Below are 6,733 nucleotides of genomic sequence, written 5' to 3' on the forward strand. Positions count from 1 at the left end.
TACTGGGTTTAAATGTATATGAGTCCCCTTATCCTATGTAACCCATGAGAACCCCAAGTGATTCCTAATACATATAAATCATATACCCTCTGCTCTAATTCCAGCCTGTAGGTTATGCCATGAGAATGCCAGAGCAGATGTTAATAACATGGCAGGGACAGATTAATGGCAAACTAACTAATGTAGAGAGAGAAACTCAATGTCAGGACTTACAGCTGCTGCTTTGAGCTGCTGGTTCCTCAGACTGTATATGATGGGATTCAATATGGGAGTCCCAGTGGAATATACCATGGATGCTGCCATGTTTAGTGCCTGGGAAGAGCCCACACTGGGCAGCAGGTTCATGAAGATCAGTGCTCCATAACACAGCACTACAGCCATAAGAGGTACATGTGGAGAAAGTGTCTGCCATTCATGCCAATGAACAGGTCGGGCAAATATGGCTGTAGAGAGGGTGGCACAGATATCACTGATCCTGGTGTCAGAGCAGGGGAACCTCACAGTACAGCTGCTTTATAGAATTTGCCCACAGAACACAAAGCCCAATGTAAGGCCAGTATTGATGGTTGTGTTGAGCGGCCCACACTGTCAGGCAAACACAGCTAACTGCACACAAACTTGTTGGTTACAATAACGAGGCAATCAGTCATATAATAAATCATATAATCAGTCATACCATCAGTCATATAATAAGTCATACCGTCAGTCAGATAATCAGTCATATAATCAGTCATATAATAAATCATACCATCAGTCATATAATAAATCATATAAGTCATATAATAAGTCATATAATCACTTATATAATAAGTCATACCATCAGTCATATAATCAGTCATATAATAAGTCATACAATCAGTCATATATTCAGTCATATAATAAGTCATACAATCAGTCATATAATAAGTCATACAATCAGTCATATATTCAGTCATATAATAAGTCATACAATCAGTCATATAATAAGTCATACAATCAGTCATTCCGTCCCCGTCACACAATTCAATACTCACAGGACACAAGCATGCACTTAACTATTTCCCTGCAGGCTAAGAGGGAGGGATAACACTCTATTGCCCCATGAGACTACGAGGGGAAAAGCCTATCAACACTTGTCCTCACATTGTGTTATTCTACAAACTCTTTCCATTATGCCCCATTATGCAATACATACATTTAGGGGCTGATTCACTATGGGTCGAATATCGAGGGTTAATTAACCCTCGATATTCGACTAGGAATTGAAATCCTTCGACTTCGAATATCGAAGTTGAAGGATTTAGCGCAAATTCTGCGATCGTACGATCGAAGGATAATTCCTTCGATCGAACGATTAAATCCTTCGAATCGAACGATCGAAGGATTTAAATCCAACGATCAAAGGAATATCCTTCAATCAAAAAAACTTAGGCAAGCCTATGGGGACCTTCCCCATAGGCTAACATTTACTTCAGTAGCTTTTATCTGCCGAACTAGGGGGTCGAAGTTTTTTTTAAAGAGACAGTACTTCGACTATCGAATGGTCGAATGGTCGAATAGTCGAACGATTTTTACTTAGAATCCTTCGATAGTCGTAGCCGAAGGTCGAAGTAGCCCATTCGATGGTCGAAGAAGCCCAAAAAAACTTCGAAATTCAAAGTTTTTTTACTTCGAATCCTTCACTCGAATTTAGTGAATCGGCCCCTTGGTGTCATATACTGCCACAAACTCTGCTCCTGAGTGTTCACACTACTCCATCATTTAGACTACATATATAATACATTAAATTGTAAATAAAAAATCATGTGAATAAAAAAAGTTAACAATAAATACAAAACACATAATAAAAATGACAATTAATTAGTTCTCCTTAAAATGTTATTATCATTCAGAGAATAATATTAATTACTTATTTTATGTGTGCTTAATATCTAGCTTTCTGTTCAGCAGCTCTCCAGTTTGGGCTTTCAGTAGCTGTCTAGTTGCTAGGGTCTAATTTATTCTAGCAACAAGGCACTGGTGTGAATGAGTGGCCAGACGCTGGACAGAATGGAGCCCTGAATAGAAAGATAGGTAACAGAAAGAACCAATACCGTAGCCTTGCACAGCAATAGATAAGACCCTGAGGTAAATACAGGCAGTACCACAGGAGGGAGACCCTGAGGTAAATACAGGCAGTACCACAGGAGGAGACTCTGAGGTAAATACAGGCAGTAGGTAAACAGGCAGTACCCACAGGAGGGAGATCTGAGGTAAATGACTCTGAGGTAAATACAGGCAGTACCACAGGAGGAGACTCTGAGGAAATACAGGCAGTACTACAGGAGGGAGACTCTGAGGTAAATACAGGCAGTACACAGAGGGAGACTCTGAGGTAATACAGGCAGTACCACAGGAGGAGACCCTGAGTAAATACAGGTCAGTACCACAGGAGGAGACCCTCACAGGCAGTACCACAGGAGGGAGACTCTGAGGTAGCTAACCCCACAGGAGGGAGACTCTGAGGGGCTAGTACCACTGAGACCCTGAGGTAAATACAGGCAGTACCACAGGAGGGAGACTCTGAGGGTAAATACAGGCAGTACTACAGGAGGAGACTCTACAGGCAGTTTAAGGCAGGTACCCTGGTCGCAGTACCACAGGAGGAGACCCTGAGGTAAATACAGGCCAGTACACAGGAGGGAGACTCTGAGGTAAATACAGGCAGTACCACAGGAGGGAGACTCTGAGGTAAATACAGGCAGTACCACAGGAGGGAGACTCTGAGGTAAATACAGGCAGTACTACAGGAGGGAGACTCTGAGGTAATACAGGCAGTACTAAAGGAGGGAGACCTGAGGTAATACAGGCAGTTACAGGAGGGAGACCTCTGAGGTAAATACAGGCAGTACCACAGGAGGGAGACCCCTGAGGTAAATACAGGCAGTATCACAGGAGGGAGACCCTGAGGTAAATACAGGCAGTACCACAGGAGGGAGACTCTGAGGTAAATACAGGCAGTACCACAGGAGGGAGACTCTGAGGTAAATACAGGCAGTACCACAGGAGGGAGACTCTGAGGTAAATACAGGCAGTACTACAGGAGGGAGACTCTGAGGTAAATACAGGCAGTACCACAGGAGGGAGACCCTGAGGTAAATACAGGCAGTATCACAGGAGGGAGACCCTGAGGTAAATACAGGCAGTACCACAGGAGGGAGACTCTGAGGTAAGTACATAAGGCAGTACTACAGGAGGGAGACTCTGAGGTAAATACATAAGGCAGTACCACAGGAGGAGACCCTGAGGTAAATACAGGCAGTACCACAGGAGGGAGACTCTGAGGTAAATACAGGCAGTACCACAGGAGGGAGACCCTGAGGTAAGTACATAAGGCAGTACTACAGGAGGGAGACTCTGAGGTAAGTACATAAGGCAGTACTACAGGAGGGAGACCCTGAGGTAAGTACATAAGGCAGTACTACAGGAGGAGACTCTGATGGAAGTACATAAGAGCATTACTACAGAGGAGACTCTGAGTAAATACAGCAGTATACAGGAGGCGCTGAGGTAAGTATTAGCAAGTACACAGAGGGAGACTCTGAGGAAGTACATAAGGCTACAGGAGGAGACCCTGAGGTACAATACATAAGGCAGTACTAAGGCAGGGAGCTGAGGCTAAGAATAAGGCAGTACTACAGGACGGAGACCAGAGCAGTAACACAGGAGGAGACTTGAGTAAGTACAAGGCCAGTAAGTACCAACAGAGGGAGACTCTGAGGTAAGTAAACTCAGGGCAGTACTACAGGAGGAGACCCTGACACATAAGGCAGATACAGGAGAGACATCTGAGGTAAGTAATAAAGGCAGTAGGAGGGAGACCCTGAGGTAAGTACATAAAGCAGTCTACTACAGGGAGGGAGACTCTGAGTACATACATTTAGCAGACTACAAGGAGGAGCTCTGAGGTAAATACAGGCCTAGTCGAACTACCCAGGAAGGGCAGACCCTGACGGTATAGATATCCATATCAGGAAGTACTACAGCAGGAGGGAGACCTCTGAGGTAAATACAGCCCAGATACTACAGGAGGAGACCCTGATGGTAAAATAACATGAGCGCTACGCTACAGGAGGAGAGCTGACCAGTAAACATAAGGCCGAGTACCACAGGAGGGCAGAACGGTAAATAAGGCAGTACTACAGGACGAGGACTCTGCAGTACCATAGAGGGAGGGAGCCTCTAGCAGTACAGGATGGAGAGACTCTGAGGTAAACTCAGGCAGGGTAGGGACTCACTGAGGGGACTTGGGTAATTACATCACAGGCAGATTACTACAGGAAGGGAGACCTGCCTGTAAGGCTTAAAATACCTAAGGCCATCATGTAGCGCTACAGGGAGGGAGAGCCCTGAGGTAAGTACATACACACAGATACTATGAGGACGACTCTGACAGGTAAGTAACATATACAGGAGGGAACCCTGAGGAAGTAATACGGGAGGCACTAGAGGAGAGGAGGTAAGACAGTAAGGCCAGTACTACAGGAGGGAGACCCTGAGGTAAGTACATAAGGCCAGTACTACAGGAGGAGGATCTGAGATGAGGTACAAGGCAGTAACTACAGGAGGAGAGCTGAGTAAGTACATAACACTACAGGAGGGAGACTCTGAGGTAAATACAGGCAGTACTACAGGAGGGAGACCCTGAGGTAAGTACATAAGGCAGTACTACAGGAGGGAGACTCTGAGGTAAGTACATAAGGCAGTACTACAGGAGGGAGACCTGCAGAGAGTAAGTACATAAGGCAGTACTACAGGAGGGAAGACTCTGAGGTAAGTACATAAGGCAGTACTACACGGAGGGAGACTCTGAGGTAAGTTACATAAGGCAGTACTACAGGAGGGAGACTCTGAGGTAAAGTACCTAAGGCATACCACTACAGGGAGGGAAGACCTGAGTAAGTACATAAGGCAGTACCACAGGAGGGAGACCTGCGATAAGTACATAAGGCAGTACTACAGGAGGGAGACTCTGAGGTAAATACATAAGGCAGTACTACAGGAGGGAGACTCTGAGGTAAATACAGGCAGTACTACAGGAGGGAGACCCTGAGGTAAGTACATAAGGCAGTACTACAGGAGGGAAACTCTGAGGTAAATACAGGCAGTACTACAGGAGGGAGACCCTGAGGTAAGTACATAAGGCAGTACTACAGGAGGGAGACTCTGAGGTAAGTACATAAGGCAGTACTACAGGAGGGGAGACCCTGAGGTAAGTACATAAGGCAGTACTACAGGAGGGAGACTCTGAGGTAAGTACATAAGGCAGTACTACAGGAGGGAGACTCTGAGGTAAATACAGGCAGTACTACAGGAGGGAGACCCTGAGGTAAGTACATAAGGCAGTACTACAGGAGGGAGACTCTGAGGTAAGTACATAAGGCAGTACTACAGGAGGGAGACTCTGAGGTAAGTACATAAGGCAGTACTACAGGAGGGAGACCCTGAGGTAAGTACATAAGGCAGTACTACAGGAGGGAGACTCTGAGGTAAGTACATAAGGCAGTACTACAGGAGGGAGACCCTGAGGTAAGTACATAAAGCGTACTACAGGAGGGAGACTCTGAGGTAAAGTACATAAGGCAGTACTACAGGAGGGAGACTCTGAGTAAGTACATAAGGCAGTACTACAGGAGGGAGACTCTGAAGTAATACATAAGGCAGACAGGAGGAGACCTGCGAATAAGTACGATAGGCAGTACTACAGGAGGGAGCTTGAGGAAATACAGGCAGTACTACAGGGGGAACCTGAGGTAAGCTAACTAAGGCAGTACTACAGGAGGAGACTCTGAGGTAAGTACATAAGGCAGTACTACAGAGGGAGACCCTGCGTAGTACATAATCAGTACTACAGGAGGGAGACTCTGAGGGTAAACTACAGGAGGGAGGACTCTGAGTAAGTACATAAGGCAGTACTACAGGACCTGAGTGTAAAAGGCAGTCCTACAGGAAGGGAAGACCCCTGAGGTAAGTACATAAGGCAGTACTACAGGAGGGAAACTCTGGAGGTAAATACATGGCAATGTACTACAGGAGGGGGAGACCCTGAGGTAAGTAACAAAGGCAGTACTACAGGAGGGAGACTTCTGAGGTAAGTACAATAAGGGCAGTACTACAGGAGGGAGACCCTGAGGTAAGTACATAAGGGGCAGTTACTACAGGAGGGAGACTCTGAGGTAAGTACATAAGGCAGTACTAGAGCGAGGGGAGACTCTGAGGTAAATACAGGCAGTACTACAGGAAGGGATGACCCTAGAGAGTTAAGTACATAAGGCAGTACTTGACAGGAGGGAGACCTCTGCCCGGTAAGTACATAAGGCCAGTACTACAGGAGGGAGACTCTGGAGGTTAAATACAGGCAGTACTACAGGAGGGAGACCCTGAGGTAAGTACATAAGGCATACTACAGGGAGGGAGACTCTGGAGGTAAGTACATAATGGCAGGTACTACAGGAGGGGAGACCCCCCTGAGGTAAGTACATAAGGCAGTACTACAGGAGGGAGACTCTGAGGTAAGTACATAAGGCAGTACTACAGGAGGGAGACTCTGAGGTAAGTACATAAGGCAGTACTACAAGGGAGACTCTGAGGTAAGTACATAAGCAGTACTACAGGAGGGAGACTCTGAGGTAAGTAAGGCAGTACCACAGAGGGAGAATAAGTACATAAGGCAGTACTACAGGAGGGAGACTCTGAGGTAAATACATAAGGCAGT

This window comes from Xenopus laevis, chromosome 8L (genome assembly GCF_017654675.1).
Source record: "Xenopus laevis strain J_2021 chromosome 8L, Xenopus_laevis_v10.1, whole genome shotgun sequence".
NCBI lineage: Eukaryota > Metazoa > Chordata > Amphibia > Anura > Pipidae > Xenopus > Xenopus laevis.